At 34.4% G+C, this 25,511-nt stretch overlaps 1 protein-coding gene across 1 annotated transcript in view; it reads right to left on the bottom strand.

Moving 5' to 3' along the window:
* The window catches only part of LOC123526558 (probable beta-tubulin polyglutamylase), a 150,032-nt gene extending 138,160 nt beyond the window's left edge, over positions 1–11,872 (bottom strand). The window contains exons 1-2 of the mRNA XM_045305773.2: positions 11,518–11,872; positions 5,211–5,417 (exon numbers count right to left, since the gene is read on the bottom strand). The gene's annotated coding sequence lies outside the window, so the exon portion shown is untranslated. The remainder of the gene's footprint in view (positions 1–5,210; positions 5,418–11,517) is intronic.
* Positions 11,873–25,511: the final 13,639 nt, after the last annotated feature.

The following is a 25,511-nucleotide window of genomic DNA, read 5'->3' on the forward strand; positions in this document are numbered from 1 at the left end:
TTATGATAAAGTAAAAGGAAATAAACTAAAATTAGTAAAACCTGATGTAATCTGGAAATGAAATAAGCGATTTTTTCTACATCATCATAATCATCATCATCAACAACATTACCATCAACATCGTCGTCATTATTATTATTATTATTATCTTTATTATTATTATTATTATTATTATTATTATTATTATTCAAATGTGCATAACCATATTAGTCAATGTATCTTCAGGATTTTTTTAACAATTTAATGTATACAGTTTATGGAAATATCGGTAAAGATTCAAACAGTTTATGCCCTTTGTCATATTATACTCCACTAAATAAATAGCCCTAACGTTTGAACAAAAACACCAAGAAATGAACGTCACCTTCTGACGTTTGATGTTACCTTATATACTTCACGACTTTGCCTTTTTAGTACTAGGATTTTAATGCATAATTATTACGTAATAAGAATTTTAGTTCTGCCATATTTTAGGTCTGCAGAGTGCTTGTTCAAAGACAAGATATACTGTTGAACTGATTTCTTTAAGAGCACAAAGTGTACGAGTCTAGACATAGAGAATTGATTACGGTGCACTCATGCTGAAGTATCAGCATGAAATTGAACGTTAAAATTTCACCTTCGGCAAAACAGAATCTGCTATATTTTTTTTGTCAGACATCTCAGCCGCCATCTTTATGACATCATTATGGGTACCTATTAACTGAAACTGCAAAGGCTTTTCATAAGGTTCTGAGTCATTTATTTTGTCAAAAAAGTATTTTTTATTTTTTGAGAAAAGAAACGAAACTATTTGAAAATTACAGAGGCGTTTAATAATAAAAGTAATATTTCCCCTTTATTGAAAGCAATAAATATTCAAGATTCTATCATAAAATTTGTTGAAATACCCAAAATGTTCGCGCGAAGTCGTATATCACATTAAACACTAAAGGTAAATTGCTGTAATTTTCCTTACTCTGTTGAATTGGAACGAGATTACTTGATTTTCAGCACCATTTAACACACTTGTAAAACTACTGGCTAAGCAATATTTTTGAAAATCGCTCGCATGTATAATCTACAAATATCTTGTTGCTTTTTAAAAAAAGACAATTCATAAAATTTTATCAAACTGATTTATATTTATATTGTACACAACATTTCTAGGTATAATTAACAGAAATGATTACATGTAATTTCTATTGGTTATTATGAACACTGAGCTCAGAATCTCCAAACTCGTTCTCGTTTTAACTAGTGATAAGGTCATTGACGCTGGGCAGTCGAAGTCGAATGAATACAACCGAAATGGTGAACAAAAATATTTGTTTTGGGCAAGGCGGTAATTTTATGCAAAAATGTAATTCCCGAAAAGATTAGCTTCACAATGCTTTTTATCTCCATTAAGCACCATCAATTTATACATACAAATATGTGTTTAACATGTACACACTCAGTACCACATTGCTTAGCCCATGACGTGTTTCCCATTTTCCCCATTTCAACATTAATGTTCTTAAGTCGTATCATTACAATCATATTTAAGACAATGTTTGTTATAATATCGTAAGTAAATTGGGTTATAAATAAACGGAGCTACAATTACCAGGTATATGTACGTTGAAAATATTGAACAAAATACATTCGTATATTACACATTTAAAGGTAATGACGTAAATATGATATGCAAAACATATAAATTGGATAGAAGAAACAAATATGGTAATTAAAGTAACAAATATTAGTTTCTCAGTTTGTAACCCTGAAGCACATTGGGTATCTATACTGCATCTTACTGACTGCTATGTCCTTTCTAATATTGACTGGGTGCTGACCTCAGTCAAACTTTATTCAACAGTATAACCGACTTCTGCATTATGTTAAAGATTTATTTATTCACTTATTTTGAATTTCAGAAACTGATATTTGTTATAATCCATGCATCGTTTGTTTTATAAATACATAGAAGCCAAGCAAGTTCAAACCTTTAGCCTGCTGGCGGCAAGTGATATTTGCTTTTGCGAACAGTGCTGACCAAGATCAGCCTGCACATCCGTGCAGTCTGATTATGGTCTGCACTCTTCGCTATTCAGTCAGTAAATTTTCAGTGAAAACCCCTTCGAATAATAAATGGTATTACCCAAACTGAATGATGGACGAGTCCATTTTAGAAATACAGCTGGCTAAAGGTTAATGTTGTCACAGAATGAAAATAAGGGTGTAATGGCCACTAGGAAGCAAGCCTATATCCGAAATGTAACTGCAATACTCATAGCAAACACTTCCATATCAGAATAGCAGTGGGCGTTCCAAGTGTTAATGTTATAATAATGTATTTCAGATTAAATTATCTTTTGTTGTTTTTTTTTTTCGTACTTAATCTGCTCCTCAAAGAGTACTGAATTCTTGAAGGATAAATCTTTGTTCTGTAGCTGTCGGTTTCAATCATTACAAGTGTAAAGATTATAAAGTCAACAGATTTGTCTCTGATTTCGTAACATGTGTATGAAAAGAATATGAAGTGCGGTCGAACTTTTTGCTCTTTCTCAAAAGCCGTCAATACTTTTTCAAAAACTCTTTTTATTCGTTTTTAAAGTATTCCCCGCCTACGTCTATACACTTTTGCCATCTTCGTGGGAGTAAACCATGAAGTAGACCTACTGCTTAAATACCGATTTACAACTGAAATTAAAGCCGCCCTGGTCTCATATTTGTTTCCAACGAGCCTTTTTCAGTTCTGGAAACAAACAAAAGTCGCAGGGGGCAAGGTCTCAAGCAGTACGGATAGTGGGACAACAATTGCCAGTTGAAGGAGTTGATAATTCTTCTGTAGATTACGCAGTATGAGAGAGGGCATTGTCATGCAAAAGAAGAATATTTTTTTGGGCTAGCCTGGGACGCAATTTTTCTGTTTTTCTTTGAGTTTTTTTTCAAAATCACTTCTGAATAGTATCTAGCAGTCACAGTTTGACCTTTTAGCATGCAATGAGCCAGTGTTTTTCCACCTGAATCCAAAAATAAAAGCAACCAGCGTAACCTTGCCAGCAGAGGGAGACAGCCTAAACTTCTTAGGATGTTCTTTTCCTATGGTCACCCTAGATGCCTTTTGGTAAAATCTGATGTGCCTATGCTTTACCGATCCTTAACTGATACCTTGTTTAAATACTCAAAACTTCGTGTATGCATACTTCGCATTAAGAATATACTAACCAACTATAGGCGGTAAAATGTAGTTTTCGCTCATATATAATATGTATGGGTAGCTGCACGTGGAAAGTGCAGTGGACAGTGACATGCCCCTTGTAGAGTAGTAGTAAGTCCAAGCACTTGGAAAGACATGGGCGAATCTTAGGGCTAATGCATATTTTCCTAAGATAGTCAGTTCAAAACACACGAACTTAGCATTTACTATGCAGCTACTTTAGTTACTTTGACCTGATCAAAGCAAAGGATTATAATTACTATATATCTGTTAAAAGAACTGATGTTCGTACTTCGAACAGATGGCAACACCTGACTGGCAGTATCGGAGTAAGAGGACTGATATGGCGTGGACTATGAAAATAGATCCACACCTCTCAAATTCCAAAACCTGAAAATTGTTTCTTTTTCGATTAAAGAAAATGCTTAAATCACACTAATTTTGTAAAATATTGGGTTCGCAAATTCTATTTGAATGTAACTCTGTAATTATAACATCATTTGATGCTAATTGATGTTCTTACATTGTAAAATGATTTATTACTTTGCAAAAGCGGTTTCCTCTGAAGATCAATTTACAGGAACGATAGCATCTAGTACATGCCAATCAAAGCGGGAGAATTCTGTCATTCAAATGTTGAACAAATTGCTTTTGAGATACAAAGTGTTTTCATTATTCATTAATGTTATGAAATATTTATATTTGCCATTTCATTTTGTTTGGCATTTTTCATTTGTTCTTTTAAACAAAATCAAGCAAAATAAAGCGGATATTTTTATTGTTAATAAAACAGATTAGGACCAAAAAGCTTTCGCGCATGTACAGAACAACGAAAGGGAGATAACCTTTGAAGAATCTGGGGAAGTGGAAGTTAAATAAAATAGCCATACAATTTTTTTAAAATTACAAGTTAAACTGTCTCCTTTTATCAGTTTTTGTTACATTTTTTTTCTTATATGAAGTTTATACCGAAAATATTAAATTGTGACTTCAGTTTTAGATGCGACTGTAAAATATGTCAAAATATATGCACATTTTAAATTTAGGAATAATGAAACAATCCGCAAGAAACTTTATATTGGACGATACCCATAAGGAAATTTTCGAAAAAAATATTCATTCTAATCCGGCCTTGAACTTTATTTTTGTCATGTAATAAAGACATTGATTTTTTTTTTATTTTATTTTGACATAGAAAATTAAATGAATTAACACAAGGAACGCCCATTGCTTTTCAAGCATTTCCTAAAAGCACAGTACTTTCGGATATGGGTTGACAATGGTGTTACACTGAGATTTTGATTCTCTGACCAACATAGCTTTATATCTATAACGTGCAGCATTGGTAATATTACGACGTCTGCAGTGAATTTTATTTTGATAATCAGATAGCATTGAACTATACTGACTCACTAGTTTGCATGTTGATGCCACATGAAAACTAAACTTGAGCCGTGCGAGAAATGTAATATTTATTTCGTTAGTAAGTGATGACTAACGTAACCTTTTACATCGATGTATATACTAAAACATGGTGTCATGGTGAGTGTCTAAACTTTTCTGCATTTACTTCATTCATGAACTTGGTAATTACTTCATGCATATGATTATCAAAATAAATCTCATCAATTCTTTTTATACTGGAATAATCTAAAAGGAATTTTATTTTTCGGTTCACCTTTGTCTTTACAAAACATTACCGGTAATAAACACAAACAATTTAAAGCGATATAAATGTACATGTCATTTCGGTGCATGCGTTAATTCCGGATGCAGGAGACTCCATCGAGTGTACCAGTTCTCGAAGAGAGCAAGACAATTGAAAACGTTTATCTTTACTTTAAAAAATAGTTACCAGGTTACCAAAAAAACCCAAAACGCCCAAGTAGTATAATCAAAGGAAACATTTGGTTTTACACAAGTGTACTAAGCCAAATATTTTGTCACATTTATAGATATAAATTCCTTTTAGATCATTACTACTGATGTAATGAATATATGCAATAATAAAACGATCTAGACTTACCTGATTCTGTTGGCGGTAAAGCACCCGGTCTAGAGATTTACCCTGGCAGGTGTTTATTTTCTTCTTTCATGAATGTGTTGCAATATTTACTGGCATCATCACATCCAAAGAGATCTTGCTGCAAACGTCCTATACTGATGAAAACAATTAACATGCCGTAAACAAACTGCGTTGGGCCAGGTATTGGCAGGAATATCTCAGGAACACCTGCCAAATAAGAACATAAAATGAATTATTTAAGATATATCCTTCAGAGATAGTCTAAGCACGAACATTCCAAACATATCTTGATTTCTTTAATCGACATACATTTCACCCGAAGCAATGAAATGTATTCATTAATGTAACTGCTAAGCAGCGAAGTGTTAGAGTAATTAACATTATTTACTTATTCACACAAACACTGCTTGCCAAAAGTATGCCTATAATGTTTCTAGACATTATCTCGTTTTTAACTAGTGGTGGGATAGTGCCATGTGGCAAGAATATGTTCTTTTTCAATCATGAATATTTTATTCTTTAAGAATTACTGGTCAAAGATCTCATTTAGGATGCAAACTTAATTGTATTTTTTATTTTCGCCTGAAGATTAGAGTTGATACACGCGGCACTTTATGATTGTCCGTTATTTTCGTTAAACATGGTTAAATAGTGTTTCATTCGTACAGAAGTTCAATAATTTGATATTTAGAACGTTTTCAAATACCAAAATATTTTCAGTTGTGAATTCTCAATACTTGTACAAAATAAAATTAACATACAGGGTAACTATTGATTTATGTTAGGATAACGAATTTTAATACCGTCTGTATCTTTAAAAGATGTTTATTTGAAAATGTTTATTAGCAAGGGCGTATACGAAAATTTTATTTGTATGTGTAAAGTTGTACTGCACTAACATTGTCTACATCAGGTGTCCAATATGGCGACCCTAATTCCTCAAAATATGCATCCCAGACGTTCCAAATAACATTTTTACATGTTGCAGGATCGATCGTCCTCTTTTCTCTGCGAATCAAGCTTCTCCACTATATTTTATTTGCCAGTAAATTGGTACTTGGATATTTGGACAAGGTTAAGATACTTTTGCATTCACAGGGAGGTGAAATTTTCCATTCATATTGTATAGTTTAACAATTTTTTGACTGGGCGGCAGTCATTTCGGATTTACATCGAATTCATCATGACGATCATGGCATGTGAACACTTTTCTAATCAAAATAAAAAACATTTCACTCATTTTTTAAATTGAAATGACATCTTTGGTACAAAATCTGACAGACTAATAACGAGTTCATATCCTGACTTATATAAATTATCACCCTTTATATATATATATTTATTTATCTTTATGTTCTTATATCCTTCCGGGATCCAGTGTGTTTGAAAGGCATTTCGTTGATGTTTTTTCTTTAATATCTCACTTATATAATTGACATGTATTAATACATTTTCTTTTCTTTTTTTGTGCATGTCTTTTACTTACTACATTAATGTTTTGTATCAATTAAGCGAAGTACTGAAGCACTATCCAAACAGTCTTCTAATTTTGAACCCGAATACATTTACATTTATTTCTATGTGTTATAATTATCAACGGCATAACCTTCCGGTCATCTATATGCATGCTACTTGTACTTGTTACATGCCATATTTGATAGATTGAAGACTTCTACTTGAAACTGTACAACTTTCATTTTTTAGGAATAGACAGTAATGTTATATTTGCCATACAAGTGTTAATGTGAATAACCTAATGAAGAGTTACCGATTAGTACGAATATCACATAAGCCAGTTAGTAAGCGTAATGTCTCTTCAACAATTAGATGATAAGTGTAAGAAACGGCTAATTTGTATGAAGTCATCCAAAAACAAAGGTATGTATCGTTAATCTTTGGGAAAAACAAAAAGACAACCTCAAACCAGATGGTAGCATGGCATTTAGGTCGATCAAGAATGTGTGTAAATACCTTAGAATAGACGTATACCCGTGTTTTTTTTTTATTTCACAACACCTGAAGAGTTGACCAGATAAACTACTGAGTATTTTAACATAACAGTTGACAATACCATAACTCTTTCTAAATGATGCTGCACGAGAAATCGTTGTTTCGCACTACTGATGTTTTTTTTTCCAGTTGTATAAATTGCTACATGTTTTCATGATAAGCGCTCTTCCGATACATGTTCATGTAATCAAGCATTGAGTCATGCTTAATATTCAAATTAGCGACATGGGTTATCTAGGTACACGCTATATTCAAGAACGTCTTTTAAAGGCTGCATTATAATTCTAAATATATTCTTACTTATTAAATAAAACCCACAGAAAGATCACTTTGAAACATAAAGGGCAAGCAAATGCGGTTCGATTGAGTCTGTTTTTGAGGCTATATAGTCCGGTCAAGCGGATGTTTATGATGCCACGAGAGCACAATATTTACAGATGCCATCAATCATCGCGTATATACTTATATAATTTATTCAAAATTTCGTAAAAAGTTATACGGATTGTAAAATCTACCAGAACCATGTGGTAATAGATAAAATTCTGTAAAATTATAATTATACGACTCTTTATATTAATCGCCGACCAGTAGATTATGCTATCGTCCCGTCTATAATTCAAAGAATATAAAAATTCATTTCTGATGTCACTTACTGAATGAGTTTGCCGGTCAATAGTCACTGTTGCCCAAATTTCGAAATAATTTTAACTATTGACCGGCAAACCATTTAGTTAATATATACTATTGTCGATTCAAATATGAAAATATTCTAGAATATAGACAATTTGTTATGTTTTTATTGTGTATGTACAGATGTGTTACCCCATCAAAGACATGAAACGTAATAACCGTTTTATTTTCGGTAATAAAATGTATTCTGACTGGCCCAAATGACAAAACAGAATTCAGAATTTTATAACAAGAATATGAACTATATTACCGTTTCATAATAAATCCATTTTAAGGATTTTGTATTTCTTGTTATCGTGTATTAGCTCTTAGAAATAATGTGTGCAATATACAAAAAATGTATTTCATTTTTTACAGAGGTACATATGTATATAGATAACATAACATAGTTGTTGTTGAAAATGGAAAACAAATCTCATTTCAGAATCAGTGCGTTGCACAAATTATCAGGACATAGGGTCAAACTGGATTATTTCAATTGTGTAAGAATTAACTAAGGTCTGCAGTAGAAAACATGTATACCCTATTAGGTGTTTGGCTACTGTTGCATTATGAACTGTTGCCATTTTGTCTGGTCCGAGTCAAGTAAATGTATCTGCATAATAAATTTCGGTAGAAGGTGCTGGGGGAAAAGAGGGTGGGGGTATATGCAAACCCTTTCGTAATCTCTCCAAACAGACAGATTCAAACCGACTTTTCTATGATTTTGCTTGCTTGCATTCAGTGCTCCAAAGGTTTGTTATAGACTTTAGGAGATCTCATCAACTTTAAATGAGCCTCGATGTCAATATCATTTTGAATATAGGACAGCCGTTAACTGAGAAACTTATAATAATTCCAAAATTTGTCATATATTTTATCAGCCAAAGAAGTTGTTTTAGTGAAGAAAAGTACAACAATCCTTATGACCTAAACACTGGCTTAGGAAGTACCCTGTTATAAATTAAAATGAATGAACTCTATGGGTCCAAAATGGGTTATAACATTGCAAACTCTGAACATGCAATTCTGCTACTGCTAACATTTTGTTGTTATTTCTTTTTTGTTTTAAGCATTTTATTCTGATCTAAAACGCTGCAAAGGGGTAGTTTGAATACTTAAATATACCAATTCATATGAAGGCATATCTAAAATAACCAAACACTAAATGTTTAGATAATTTTAACATCGTTTAATATTTCGTAGAATATTGTAACATGGTTAAATTGTCGTATATCAAATTATTATGTACATCTGCTCTTCAGACACTGGAGGAAACTAAAGTATAAAAAGACCATATATTTATCTTCTTTGAAAGAGAAACAAATACGTGATACTTCTTTGCCTTGGCATATCCCTATTTTAAACTATTTCTTCAACAACCTTTTCTAAATTTGAAAAAAAAACATATGCTAGATGGTATATTTGTATAGATGTATCCTTTTTGCAAAGCTCAAACGCGAAAAGATTTTTATAAGCATATTTTTGGGTCATGTTACAAGACATTGAGGATATTAAACTCGTTGAATAAAATAATAAAATGCGAGGTTCTGCCGAGCATTTTATCAATTTTATTCAACGAGTTTTATAAATCCAATGTGGAAAATCACAAACGGAGTATTCTTTTTATTACATGTTAGCTTTTCTTGTCGAAACATCAAAATATTATACTTTCTGTAACTATTATAAACAGGTCAATCTGACCAACGTCTCCTATATTGTAAGCGACGTCGACGTCAAAGCTTTATTACACTGGTGTATTATCATTTTTATGTAATGATTTTATTACACTCCTGCGACGTCAAACATATGATAAAAGCTAGTAAGAGTAACCTTACTCCATATATCTATACAAGGTATGTTAGACCTTAATTCCATATATAGCAATATGAACAATTACAACTGATAGCTTTTTGTAAAAATAGCATTAACAAGTTTGTGTATAAACAGTAGACTATGCATTAGATTTGAAATATTACACAATTTCTACATGTATAGCTAAACACTATAAATTCGAATTACTAGCCTGGAATTCAGGCGCTGATATTTTTTGCTTTTTCATAACATATAGTCTATTCGTAATATTATCACTCTTCATATGTCTTTTTAGTTTGTGATAATATCAATGATTTGCCGAACAGAAAAATATGAAAACATCGACAGACTGTAATCTAGGCTAGAATATTACCACTAAAAGTGGAGGGGTTTTAACAAACTACTGTTACTGAATGACATTTAATTAAATATGAATGTAGCTCTATATGTACGAATACTATTTGATGGGACTTTTCTACATTTGAAGTAAATACATAAAGATTAAAAATAGTAGTGAAAGACGGGCATGGTTACTTTTAAATACAGAGTGGCTATGATTAGCCTTTATAATGGTTATTACTTCTGAAAAATCTGGAATCTTTGGTAAAATAATATTTCTATGAACACTATAGCCAAGGAAATCAAACGCATAAGCATAACAATGTTCATGAATTCGTTTAGAATAAAATTATTGCATGTTCATGTTTTGGAATATTGGAAACCCGTTTTAAGACCGTATATTAAAACTGGTAAAACAGTCCTATTTTTATAGAAATAAAAAACATATTCAGTAACACATTGCTGTAGAACACATTTGAGCCGTGCCATGGGAAACCCAACATAATGGCTTTGCGACCAGCATGGATCCAGACCAGCCTGCGCATCCGCGCAGTCTAGTCAGGATCCATGCTGTTCGCTTTTAGAGCCTATAGCAATTACAGAAACTGTTAGCGAACAGCATGGATCCTGATCAGACTGCGCGGATGCGCAGGCTGGTCTGGATCCATGCTGGTCGCCAACCCACTATGTTGGTTTTCTCATGGCATGGCTCATTTCACTTTTCATTTTAAACACCTCCATTTTTGTTTCTGTCTGCTCAAACTACGAATAGTAGTAATATATCAATTTGATAATAAATATTTGAGTTTCTAATAATCAAGTCTGCTTCATGTTTTTGAACGAGTAGCATGATTTATATTTCCATAAGTTATGGATGGAAATAATTGATAAATAATACAACTAAACAAAATGATGAGCGATAACATATTAGATATAGTAAGAATCTATCACAATGAAAAACAGAAATATAGTTGTGGTACATATTTTTGCAGAAATTTTGTTCTTTATCTAAATTCGCCACCATGTGTGGTTCTCTGAATGTTTTATTATCAATTCAACCATACTATGAAGTCAAAAGCACACTTTTATATCCTTTTAATTTCAGCATTTATTAAACATGTCGCTGAATACTGATATGGTCGCCTTTTTACTAGCCGCCATGATCAATTCAAAGGATACGTCAAATTTGCATGAAATATTCATTTGATTTGTATAACTTTTACATGTATAAAATCAGCCCGATTCAAATTAAACAAAAACACATTTAGACGATATCATGCATAAATGAATATCATATTACATACAAAATACAAATATAATATAAACCGACAAAATAATTGACAAAACGTACTCCTTATTGAACACGGCACAGCTAGCTTTCATGAATCATATTTACTTTTTTTTCCAGATACTTGCAGTGATATATTTATTTAATACTACATATTTATATAATCAGATTAAACAAAACCCCTACCTGTGAATGACGTCAGCATTATATTCAAAGATGAGTTTTCCACATGTATACTAACAAACACGGGTACACTTTGGACACGGTTTCTTCGTTTTGTCGCGTCGCCATGGTTTCCAGCCAGCAAGCGGGATATCCCGCGCAAGATGGATCAATGCTATCAACCTCCCTGTCAAGCGTGCGCTTACCGATACCAACAGAATTTTATGCGCCTACTGAAGCATTGTGAGTTTTCAAGGTGTGAAGATTCATAATACACAGGATGTATGAAATTACTCTAATAAATGATCTATCCATTTTACAAATTTCTTTTAAACAAGCTATTAAGAAACTCATATCTTCAAAAGTGAAATTCACATTCAGTAATGTCTTAATCCATAACGAAGCTATAAATGTGCGCTGCTTGCCTTTGATTCGGTTTTATGTGTTTGTTCTCATTTTATAATATTTCAAAAGTTGTCGGAAATGATATGAAACCTTTTAGCAGTCGCATTTAGTTAGAAGTCAAATTTTGAAATCTCTAAACTGTATGATTTATAGCAGGCTTGGTTAACAAGTGGTTAGACAACAAAAACTAACGTCTTGGAGTTTCCAAACAAGACAAGAACATTTAATTCTATGCTCAGCTGACTGAATCGTCTTTATTACTTGGTTGCATAGTAACTGCTTTAGAAGCTGAACTACATTAACCATAAATTTCACACTTAAAAATGTAATTACAAACAGCACATGTTTTTATCTTCAAACACTTAATGTTACCATGTTTTAAGAGCATGCTGAAGCAAACTGTTGGTCATAAAATATATCTAGCACTATAAATGAAATGTTCTTTTTCTCTTTGAACAATCACATGACGGACGGCAGTCTGGTACGCTTCACAGACTTTTACTGACTGAAAATGCAAGCACATGGTTGACAAATGGATTAAAATCATGATATGACCCATTATGTCTGACAAAACATTTTAGAAGTAAAAGAATAATTAGTTAATTTCAAAACCAGCCGATGTTTTATTATATATTTCTTTTAATTTCCATAGAACAATGCGAAGAAATATAAGAGACAATGGCAGTTATTCAAATCCAATCCATACATGTTAGTTTTATCGTAGATGCAATCAAAATTGTTTGAATATTAAGTTTCTAATTTGGAATATTTTAAATAAGGGAACATTCAATTTCTTTTGCAATCTAACAGCTTAACGATGTTAAGTATATGTATATATTAAGTGCATACATGCTGACAATTCTATCTAGACCAATTCCCACATCATTGCTTGAAAACTGGACAACACAAGCGATAGGAATGACAAAACGTGCATATTGTCAAGTTTCAGGTATTGTAGGTAACATTCAAGATATTGTGTTATTCTATCAGACCTTATTTAGTTTTGAGACAAGGTATAGAATTGAACCTTTATATAAGCGAGAGCTTCAAGTACGAATAGAAAGAGTGAAGGCTGGCACCAGTTAAACAAACTTTTATTCTTTTAATTACAAATGTTGTCATAATATCTTTGTGAACAGTAACTGAAACGTTTCTTTTTATTTGCCCACAAGAAGCCCTTTTATATCAATTGACAAAATATGACTTTAATGAAAGACCCTTTGGCTTTTCAAGAAATAATTACCAACAACTATAAAAGCTTTGTCGTAAATGTGGATCGGTTCGCTGGGATGTAAGATGAGTTTTTCCAGTACCGGCAAATATATAGGAAAAGTCCTGTCTGGCATGCAAGAAACACTGTCTATTTCGGGAAATCCCAGCAAACGCCTGTAGACACATTCAGTGTGAAAAAAATCTATGTCGAAATGATGCACTAATTGTATACACCAAATCGTCTTGATGGCACAAGAGTAGAACCACCGGCCAGAAATGAAAAATAAACAGAATATGTGTTTAAAGCTGACTTCAGATACATACACACACAAAAATTTGAAGAGTCCCATATTTTATTTGGCAGTGACAATAGATTACGGAACAACCAACATGTCAATATAAAATCCATGTTATGCAATATATTTATTCCTATATCAAATTTATACTTTGCTATCGAACTGTATAAGGAAGTAGAATAACAAATTAATTTCCTTTTTTTTACTTTTGCATGCATTTCAAAATTTGGATATTATATTAATGATTCGTTTTGATCATCTGACCTTGACCTAGATAAGTTAAAACATGTTGTAGTAAATGTAGGCTTCATATTCTCATAAATGATCACAGTTGTACCACTGAAACGGGCATTAAATCATATATTTACTACCATTATATGTGTTGTAAAAGTTATGAAGGAAATAAAAAAATGTGATTTTTATTATAACTGAAAAAGTCAAAGCAATAAAATCTACCATATGTATTATAATAATAAACCGTGAAAAGAAACATCAATTCAATAAAAAGTTGTTCGGGTATAAGCCTATTTTGTCTAAAAGAAGCAGTACAGAATTTGTTTCGCCTTTTGATAGACAGCCTATACATCTACAAGAACAGAATAAAAGTGTCTTTATCAATATCAAAATCAAGATATTGAAAAAATACAAAATATGTTTAAGTTATATATTGCTTTACTTAACACTGAAATACAAGTCAATCATAGGCTAAATGCACATAAGTCATAGACTAAATACATACAAATCATAGGCTAAACACATATGAAGCTTAGACTAAACGCATATAAACCGTAGGCTAAATACATCTTAAACTGTAAGCTAAACTCGGAGCATATGTGAGTAAACTTGACCTACCTTTTGATTGTTTCACTTTGTATAATCCTTTAGCTCTTTCTATATAAGGTGCAGCAAAGGATTTAGACTTGTATAACTTCTGGCCTGGAAGGTAGGCAGGAACAGCCACGTACTTAAACTGTGTTCCAACTTTTGCCAGAATTAATGTCTGCTTGTTTGCTACTGAAGGCTTCCGTCTACTCTTCGGACGATATGCATCAGATATTTTCTTGAATATTTCGTATCTGTCATTATTGTTTTTTCCTACATAGACTGGTTTCGTATCATTTTGTGTTTCAACCACATTATTTTGGACTTCGTTTGTATCATCTGTATGTTTATTATCATCATTACTAGCATTAGGTACGCCATTTGCAATGTAATATCCAATTGTATCAAGTTCATAAGTAATTTTATGTGGATCTGTGAAGTTTTCCGCTGCAATTTGTTGAATAATATCGTCTTGACTTAAACCCTTTACTTTAACATTTTCTTCTTTACCTTCTTCGCCATTTTTAACAATATTTGAACTATCCCTGTCTTTTTCTTCCTTAATGGCCCTTTTATCAACTTCCTGCCTTGAACGATAATGTGACATTCTTGCTGAAAGTGCAATCATATCGCTGATTTCTCTTCTCTCACTTCTTGAATTATCTCCATCACAATTCCCGCCATTTTTACTTCCAGGTGTCCTTGACCTTTGGCACTGATCAGCAGTTTCTTTTGTGTAATCTGAAGATATTGTTGTTTTAGATCTCGTGTTATTTTGCCATTGTATTTCATGTTGACCCATGGAACTACTACCGGAACCCATTACACAGCTTCAAGATAAATGGACCACGCACATAACATAGATTTAATTTGATTGACAGTCAGATCTTTTTTTAAAGACAATACAATTCGCCCTTAAAGTCTTGCAACAACATATATATATCCGTTGCCCATTAATAGTTAATATATTCCACATTAGTTTTTACATTTCGCACGAAACCTGCAGATAAATTCAATTTTTGCTTTTTTTCATCAAATATTTAATTGATTTTTACATCTACAGCCTATAAATCGTGACACATCACGAAACCTTTTCATTTTTTATTATATTTACACAATATGTAAACGCATAATCTTAAATTACAGAAAAGCACCCACTCGAATGATATTAACATATTTTATCTCAATATCGAGCCTGAGATTGAATTTATGGACTAAAAAAGAAAGTGTTCAATCATTTTGTTTGTTTGTTACTACAAAACAAGACGTTTTTTTGTACCCTCTCTTTAGTATCATTGCATATATTCAAATATGATTGTACAGTGACGCAGTTCAATGAAGTTGCGGGGTAATTCATTGCAGATGATTTTCTATTCAAAGGTGATTAGATTTAGATTGTAATGAAGAAACGATTGAATCAATAATTTGGTACAAAGGTTTCATTGTATAGAGTCTGATTGAAAGTTATTTCAGTAACATTGAATGTGTTATGTTGGCTGACTGATTGCTTTCACACACAAGACGATGCATGATTGAATATTGACTGAATTCATTTAAAGTTTCATGGCGACGCCTGGCGAGTCAGTGTGTAATAGCCTGTTATTAATGAATATGATATTCTTTTATCTTTCTATTTTTACATTAGTCTACATAGATCAAGGCAGACGGAAAGGCTATTGTCCAGTAAAAAGTCCTGGCAACTGTAGTAAACTTTCTAACGTACGAAAAAAAAGATAACAAACTATACTACAAGTTGTTAAACAAGTCCACTCTCCCAAACACTTACAAGTATTTATTTAAGACTGTTGAAACTTATGTATGACAAATAGGTGTGCCTTTATTTGCGAAACAATTACATTGCATTTTATCGCTTTGCCTATTTTTAGCCTGGGTGTGCCTGTCAAGAAAGTTATGTAATTCACAAATTCTGGCGCAAAATTCAAATCATCTTGATAAGGTAGACACCACTACCGATTAGAAGATCTCGTAAATTGTCAACCATAAGTTTTAACGGAGTGTTTATAAAACTGATTCAGGACGTGACAAATATGAACAATAGTTTAACCGAATGGTGTAATATGAAGATGTGTACCCAGGTTTTGAATAAGTGTGACAGTTATTCTATTATCCACTTCATTATCGTCACAAACAATAACAAAAGCTGCTTGTGAAACACGTATGCCGTCCCATTTTCAGACCCGAGATTATCACTATGACCCTGCCCCTTGGCCTACCGACCCCAACATATTTATGGCCAAAGATTTCTCTGATAATTGAGCAAAAACAGTTTGCAGAGAGTAATAAAGGTAAATGTGACCTTGAACTTTGACCTACCTACCCTAAGGCCAGTGTTACCTTTACCGTTGAGGGGCCTCCATGGCCGAGTGGTTTAGGTCACTGACTTCAAATTACTTGCTCCTCACCGATGTGGGTTCGAGCCTCACGTGCGGCGTTGAATTCTTCATGTAAGGAAGACATCCAGCGGAAGGTCGGTGGTTCTACCCAGGTGCCTGCCCGTGATTAATTAATGCACAGAGGGGCACCTAGGATCTTCTCCCTACATCAAAGTTGGAATATCGCCATATGACCTATAATTGTGTCAGTGCGACGTTAATCCCAACAAAACCTTTACCGTTGACCTACTGGTCTCCAAAACAATAGGGGTCATCCACTGATCCATTAAAGTTGGATCATTCTGGGGCCAAGTGTTCTCTCATTTTTTTATCGACAGACCCAAGGGAAGACTACGGTGTTCCGTTTGGACAATCGTGACTTATTGAACCCTAAACCGCGATGTACGATGGTACGATGATGAAAACGCGATGGTGTGATGGCACGATGATGGAACAACGATAGCGCGATGGTGAAAACGCGATGGCACGATGATGAAATCGCGATGATGCGATGATACGATGGTGAAGTGTCGATGTAATATCGCGTTTTCATCATCGTACCTACGCGTTTTCACCATCGTATCATCGTACCATCGCGTTTTTATCATCGTACTATCTGCCATCGCGTTTTCACCATCGTACCATCGCATTTTCACCATCGTGACATCGCAGTAATTTCCTTACATAAAAGTGACCATACACGAAACTAACATTGTTAAAATGCCTAACATGGTTGCTTTTCACTATGTGAACATTTATTATATATATTAAATTATTGATTGCTTGTTTCTGGTCTAGAATTCAGAAAGTTTTCACACTGATTTATCACTCATTGTAATACAGCAAATTCAGTTCTTATGTATAATTTACCAAGAACAAAAGTAAGAAAAGATCAGAAATTACAGATACTATAAAACAGCTGAAAAAATGATACCTTTATGCGTTTTAGGTTTGTCTTAATATAAGGACACTAAAATAGACATTTTCAAATGGAAATATCTATATAGCGTTTAGACGTGGCGAGGTAGTTGTTAATGATTTTGTACGGATCTTTGAACTTACTTGTGCTTGACCTCTATCAGTTTATTGGAGCTATTTATTTTCATAAGCACAGTAGAATACAATCTCTAAGATGTTATCTAAAATGATATATCTTTACCGTTCACAAAGGTTGTAAATGTAGATAAATGTAACATATGATTGGCATTTTTATGATCAAGACAGCCGCACTTGTTTAGGTACATTTGGTTTTCAAGTCACTGGCCCATCACCTTTTTTGGGGATTAAACTGTCACATATAGAACTATTTCGCGTCAGGAAGCCATCAAGTTGGCTAGCAGAATACCGTACGATAGCTCTACCCAAGTTCTCACCTTCGCCGGAAACAATGTCCGTAGGGACCACTTGGATATTGTTTCCAACATTAAAAGCTAGCCATATGCCTTATACTGTGTCTGTAAAACTAAATTCCAAAAATAAACATTTGGTTTTAGTAACAAGCTTTATTACATCAGTTCAAAACATATAATGAAGCTTTTACAATGCATCCGGTTTACAACAACAATAAGCTCAATATCACATTATTCCATCATTTCACTTTTACTGACAAACAATGCTATTAAAGTCTCGTCCATGACAGTTTATATATAATGTATAGAACAACTGTAAAATGAATAACGTTAAAGAATTTTAGATGGAATTATATGATGCTGTTTCAAAAAAATATATATATACATAAAATCAGACAATTTAAATACACATATATATGATCTGTAAGGATCCTCTGAAGGTAAGACATAATTAATAGTCAGTATTCTAATTATTCTCAAGTAAGCCGAAATATCTAAATAAATTTAATATAACAAGAAAATCATGAACATTTGCATTTACAGTGAACACGGTGTTACACTTCCGATTTATTTTACTTCTTACTACATTACTTAAAACACAGTAATTGTGATTTTTTAGTTAATGTTTTACGTTTAAACCAAAAGTCTATGAAAGCAATGGCAAAGAACCGATAGGCACAGCCGTGCTCAAAGAACGCAGGTCCTTCCGCTGAAACAAGTCAGCATTGTATAAATATATCCCGTCCAGGAAAGTGCCGTACAGTATTAAGGCGTTTCAAAATGTAAACAAAGAAAAGAATGATATAATACTAAGTCTATACACAACTATTCTCCTACAAAAACTAATTTCTCGGTAGTTGAGCGGCAACGTGCACTGTTCTTGACTTAACTACTTTTTCACGAGTTCTATTTTCAAGCTTGTATTGTGATTGTAACCGTTTTTAATTTCTTATTTTTTAACTGCTTCGAAGATAATTCATGATATAAAATGTCATTTCTTAACAGAACTAGACTGATAAAGTTATGTTTAAATAAACTTCGCCTCTATATGATTTATTATGTACTATGCTTATGATTTTTAATGTTTGATCTCCTTTGATATTTCAGAGCAAAAGGGATTACTGTACGGCCATCTTATACTTCACTTTAAATAACATAATCATGAATCTCCGTACTTATTATTTGATTATACTGCCATTTAATACGGAAATAAATACCAAATAATGAATAAAAGAATGCTCTATACCAGAGAAAAACGTTTTTTACAAAATATCTGAAATGCAAAAACAAAACTTCACAAGGATTCATTACCAGATGATCACATTTCCTGGCATACTTACCCTGCACCAACAAGCCAGTTGATATTATATTGTTAGTATATATTATGTTGTTTTAAACTAGAATGCTACTGATTGTACAAACAAATAAAGAATCACAGTGGAGATCGACTTGAACGTAATTGGCGCAAACACGCATGTTAACGGCGCACCGAACCTCAATCTTTGTCCCCATCATATTCAAAATTTACAGGACTTATACTGGCCTGGTAATCCTTTACATTCGCAATAGTTGACAGCAAACAAAACACAAAAATACTGGTATAAATTTAATAAAAAGGAGAGATCCATACACGCATGCGTTCAATGCTTTTGCAGACGTCAGAACATCAAAGCACCCCTATTAATGGTTCAAAGAAACAGACCGGAAGACAGATATCAATGCAGCCCAGTTCTATTGAACTTTAAGAACTGCCTATCTAATCTCCAGACAAAGAGTAACACGTAACGTCCAAATGTAAAATGGTTTAACACTAAACATGCGATGCGTCTAAAACAATGGAATCATAAAGTTTTTTTCATGTAACGTTTTATAATGTTATCAGATATAATTGTAACGTTGCAATAACGCTGTCCATGAAAAGCGTGCGCTGTAAAGCGTAGTCCTTTCCAACATCGGCGTGAAGTTGGCAGTACAGCAGTAGCAGCAGTAGGAGCAGTTAACTGCTGTAACTGCTGGCAGTAGCAGCAGTTAACTGCTCCTACTGCCAGCAGTTACAGCAGTTCATTGCTTTCAAGGGCAGAAAATTCAGGATCAAGCCTGGGTACCTATGATCTTTAATACATATTTTCTTTCTAAATCAGACAGTATACAAAGTTTAAAGAAATTCTGCCCGTAGGAAAAAAATGTTGCCCTATATAAAATTGCCCCATTCACCCTTAAATTCTCCTGTAAACTATGCAATACCAGCAGTTTAATGGTTTAAAGTCTCATTTATGTTTCTGACAGCAGAGTTGTCTATGAGAGCATGTCACTTCCAGCAGTGAAATGAGTCAAATGCCCAAATGAAATCAGTTCTCTTATGGGGTTACGGGCAGTAGTCAAATGGTTTATAAGACCAGTATACCAGTTTTTTACATGTAACTACCAGCGATTAAATTTTTTACAAGGCTCCTATTACTGCTAGCAGTAAGATGTTTATGACAGCAAATAACAAGGCTCCTGTTACAGCTAATGAGAGCAATTTCCCCCAGTTTCGTATAAAAATTTCTGGTGTATTCACTGCTGAAAGAAAAGCACTCAAGCCGAATTCAGCTCGAGTTCCGAAAAAAAAAAAAAGAGTTCCCCATGGAAACACTGCCCCAGCTCACCCCGGGTTCCTCCCAAACAAGAGTTTCCCCGAATGGCGGCCACCCGTGCCGGGTGGGGGACGACCCCCTCTACAACGGCCACCCGGTCCGATCCAAAAGTAAAGGTCTGGGGCGGACTGGGGGTGCCCAAACTGAGAAATGTGAAAATTTTCCCAAAAAAAGGGCCTCGGACCAAGTTTGAGACCCGCTCACGGGTAAACAAGAGTTTCCCGGGGTAGCCCCCTACGCTGCCCCCCCATACCCGTCACCCTCTACAACGGCCACCCGGTCCCCGTCCCAAAGTCAAGGGTCCCGTAGGGTCCCCCATTTAATTTGCTGTAAGCATTTCAGGAAACCCCCAGCCTCACAGCTCACCCCGGGTTCCTCCCAAACAAGAGTTTTCCCCGAATGGCGGCCACCCGTGCCGGGGGGGGGACGACCCCCTCTACAACGGCCACCCGGTCCGATCCAAAAGTCAAGGTCTGGGCGGAGCTGAGTGTGCCCAAACTGAGAAATGGGGACAATTTCCCAAAACGGCCTCGGACCAAGTTTGAGACCCGCTCACGGGTAAACAAGATTTTTTCCCGGGGTAGCCGCTACGCTGGCCCCCCATACACCGTCACCCTCTACCAACGGCCACCCGGTCCGTCCAAAGTCAAGGTCCCGTAGGGTCCTCCTATTAACTGCTGTAAGCATTTCAGGCCACCCCCGCCTCACAGCTCACCCCGGGGTTCCTCCCAAACAAGAGTTTTCCCCCCCGAATGGCGGCCACCCGTGCCGGGTGGGGGACGACCCCTCTACAACGGCCACCCGGTCCGATCCAAAAGTCAAGGTCTGGGGCGGAGCTGGGGAACCCCAAACTTCTGTCTGATTTTACAGTCATGATGTTAATCTGTACAATGTACATGAATGAATACATTGATGGATAATTGCCTTTCCTGTTTTTGCATAATCTTCCTCGCCTTTCAATTTTCAGTCGGGAGCTGGAAAAATTCGATTTTAGCACAAAACCCAACTTTATTCAAACTATTGTTTGTATTTTACTTCAGTTATCATTAAAAATAACTATTTGAATATAAATGCCTTATAAAACACATGTACTCATTTTATTTAGAAAACGTCCCCGGGGCCAAATTCGAAACCATCCCTTGCAATTTAGAAAGCGCGGGATTTCTACTTTCAGTTTCTTAAATTCGAAACCATCCCTTTCAGTTTAGAAAAGCGCGGATTTCTACTTTCAGTTTCTTAAATACAATCTGGGGAGGGTAATTACATCATAGTAAAGGCCAAAACTCAAGATTTAAATACACTACACTATAAACTGATTTGACATTTGAGAGTTCAATTTATAGGCTCGTCTCAATTTTGTAAATCACCCCGGTTTTATTACAAATTATATTTCACTTCCTGTCTAAATAAAATGGTTTTTGTGGTTGCGTGGAGTATTGTTCCCGTAAGCGGTTGGGACTCTGTACTCTGTCAATTCATTTTTTATAACCTTTTATGTGCGATAAAATCAATTCATTCTTTCACTTACTAGTGTATTTTTTCTATTTTTCTTTCATCTTAACGCAAAATACCATGCATAATTTTCATTATTGGTAAGTTTCGCCAGCTAATTCGTCAGAGTCCACAGTACAAAATTTTTTAGCCAAGAATTTCATAAAAAATAAATAATTTGATTTGCACATGCATGCATCACATCCATTGGGGCATTATATAAAATATTTTGTACTTACTTCTAAAAATATATGATAATACGCATTAGACTTCCATATAATTTCGTTTGATCTGTTGCGGCTTTACATAACACTGTATTAAAGATGAAAATTTATATTGATTAAAATACTGATGGATATACAAGCACTGCTTATACCTACCATAATATCACAGGCTATTTAGGCGTTCATCTTTTTCTTGGTAAAATTAATTATTATACAAAATAAAAACTATACAAATATATTGTATTTGCAAACACTATCCAAATTACAGACCGTTCGATTAAAAAAGTATAAAGCACCGCTAACTTTAAAACCGAGTAATAACTCATGGCAATAGCAGCACTTCACTTGTGGTAGTACAAACAATTTAACTGTTGTAACTGCTGGCAGTAGCAGCAGTTAACTGCCCGTACTGCTGGCAGTAGTGGCAGTTAACTGATGTAACTGCTGGCAGTAAGAGCAGTTAACTGCTGCTACTGCTGCTACTGCTGTACTGCCAACTTCACGCCGATCTTTCCAACGACCGCTTAGTTGACGATTTTGTTGCTTCATAGATCTTCTAGATACTTTAAATAGAATTCACTAATGGAAAAATTTGAACAAGATTTAAGAAGGAGAAAACTAAATTGCAAATTGTAAAGGAGAAACAAACAAATCTAGCGATCGTCACATCATCATATGATATGGATGGATTTTACTTGATGTTTCCTATGGAAAGCAGCCTATTCTAACGACCGCTGTCACTTGACGATTCTGTTGCTTCACAGATCTTCCATATTCTTCCAAAAAATGTACTATTGGACCAATTAGAGCAATATTTAAGGAGAAAACTAAATTGCAAATATAGGATATAAATTGCGGGTTTTGCAAGAAATACATTGCTGTGTTTAAAGTGCGCACGGAGGTATCCACACACTTTAAACTCGCCCATATATTTCAAACTAAGTCTGTAACTACTACATTAATTGTTAACAATGGTTTCGTTGTACAACAGTGATCCCATAGAAAGGTATGTTCCATCTTTTTAGGCTGCCATTTAAATCTGTCAAAACTGTTTATTTTGACAGTGTATGCCCTTTGTTAGGTTAGGTTGTTAATATATTACAATCTAATCAATCCATTATACCTAAAAATATGCTAATGTTGATTGATTCTAGTATCTTGAATGTCATAACAATAAATGATTTAACATTCCGTCTTCTTCAATTGCTTTGCACACTTGATATCATTTCATTTTTAGTAGATGTGCGACTGTATTAGCTTCTCCGATATTGTTTCAAATCATCAGATGTTGAAGCATTATTCCATAATAAAATCTATGAAAGAATCGTTTTAAGGCATAGAACGTAATCATGCAACATGACAGTAGACTCGGTTTGCCTGAGTGTGTTCATGAGAGGTAGGTAATAATATGTGCAACATCTCTCACGCACCTAGCGCAGGCTTAAGTGGAATTCTATTATAGAAAAAAATGAGTTACACCGTGATCCCGAAGGACCAGAAAATATAACAACACTGATTTCAATTACGAGGAGACATTATACAGCAGCAACACGGCACTTAAAGACTGCTGCTGTTATAGTTAAAGATCCTTTAAAAGCATAGAACACAAAAAGCAACATTATAGCAGAATCAAGATGATCCGAATCAACCAGTAAAAATAATTACATATAAAACTGTTTCACAGAGCTTTTTCGATTCCCCTCTCTTAATTTCAGTTTGTTTAGTACAATCTATTGCGTTCTCCTTTAGAGCAGCTGGGAACTATAGAGCGCTTTTAATGGAATTGCACTCTGTGTATCATTGAAGGTTTCATTTCACTGCAGTATGAAAACATCTGCAGATGTCTATCTCTTAATTTGAGTTTGTACTTGTTACATGTAAAAATGTTTGAGTTTTGCTTAACCCTTGGCTAGAGAGCGTGTACGATAGCATGCTTTTCCACAAGCGTCTATGAACAGCCTCAATCAAACCGGGCCTGCACTTTTTTAATTTCTGTCGTGTTTGGAAATTGAATAGTTTCTTTTTTTCTATTTTGTCATCACAGCAACGTTGTTTGTTCCGTATGATGGCCGTAAAAAGTTTCTAGATCATTCAGTCAGAGCTATTTTATTTTATATTTTGATCTTTTCAAGTCGTTGAGCATGCCATTTATGTTATGTTTATGGTGCTGTTAAGATTTTCAGCTTCAACATTTAAGCTCGGATATTTCCAATTCTCCCGCTTTGTGTATTGTTAAATCACTCCTTGGATATGGTGCCTGCTTCTTAATTGTGTCTTTTGACAGTTTCTATGATATGCAGGCTCCATAACCTCAGGTCCCTTCCTCATCAATTGTTTTGCACACTATATAAATTTTTTTTTTTTTAATTTTTTGGTATTTTTGAGAATGTATTAGCCCCTTCCGATATTTTTAAAATTTCGTCAAAAAATTACAAAAGATGTTAAATCATTTTTTCCTAAAAATTTGTTTCAAAAAGCTAGAAATGACTTCCCTTCCTCTTCAAAATTTCCCAGCTTTTTTTAGTTTGGCCAATTGTTTTCTCTTTAAAGGGAGAACCCATTTATTTTCCACTCGAGCCCAAAAACGCCGTTTTTAAAGGAATTGCACTCGGCTTTAAAATAAAGTTCCATGAAATTAACCACAGTATGATTTCATCTGCGGTTGCCCTTTAATTTTTTTGGGGTTCTTTTTACATTTTGCAAATTGTTGAGTTCGAAAAACCCCCGGGGCCCTAGGAGCTCGCGGTGATTTTCCACCCACCGCCCATGAACTTTTCTCTACCCAAACCGAACCTCCCAACATTGTCATTTTTGTCGTGTCTGGCAAATCTGTAGGTTTCGGGTTTTTCTTTTCCCCCTTTTAATGAATGTTTTAAAAAGGGGGGGGGGTTTTCAACCCCCCGTTAAGGGCCAAATTTCCCTTTTTGTAAAGAACAATTCATTATTTGAAAAAAAATTCACGGGGAAAGAAAAAGGGAAAAAAAAAAGGGGTTGTTTTTTTTAATTTTGGTCTTTTGGGGATCATGGGGGCCTTTAAAAAATTTATTTTAAAAGAATTCGCTTCCCGGTTCTGGGTGGGGGTGGTGTGCTGATTTCCCCAATTTTTCTGTGGGGGAACAAACTGGTTTAAACCCAAAACGGATTTTTTTTGGGTAGACTGCATTTTTATGCCCCCCCCCCAAAGGATCTT

Source organism: Mercenaria mercenaria, chromosome 14 (genome assembly GCF_021730395.1).
Source record: "Mercenaria mercenaria strain notata chromosome 14, MADL_Memer_1, whole genome shotgun sequence".
Lineage (NCBI taxonomy): Eukaryota > Metazoa > Mollusca > Bivalvia > Venerida > Veneridae > Mercenaria > Mercenaria mercenaria.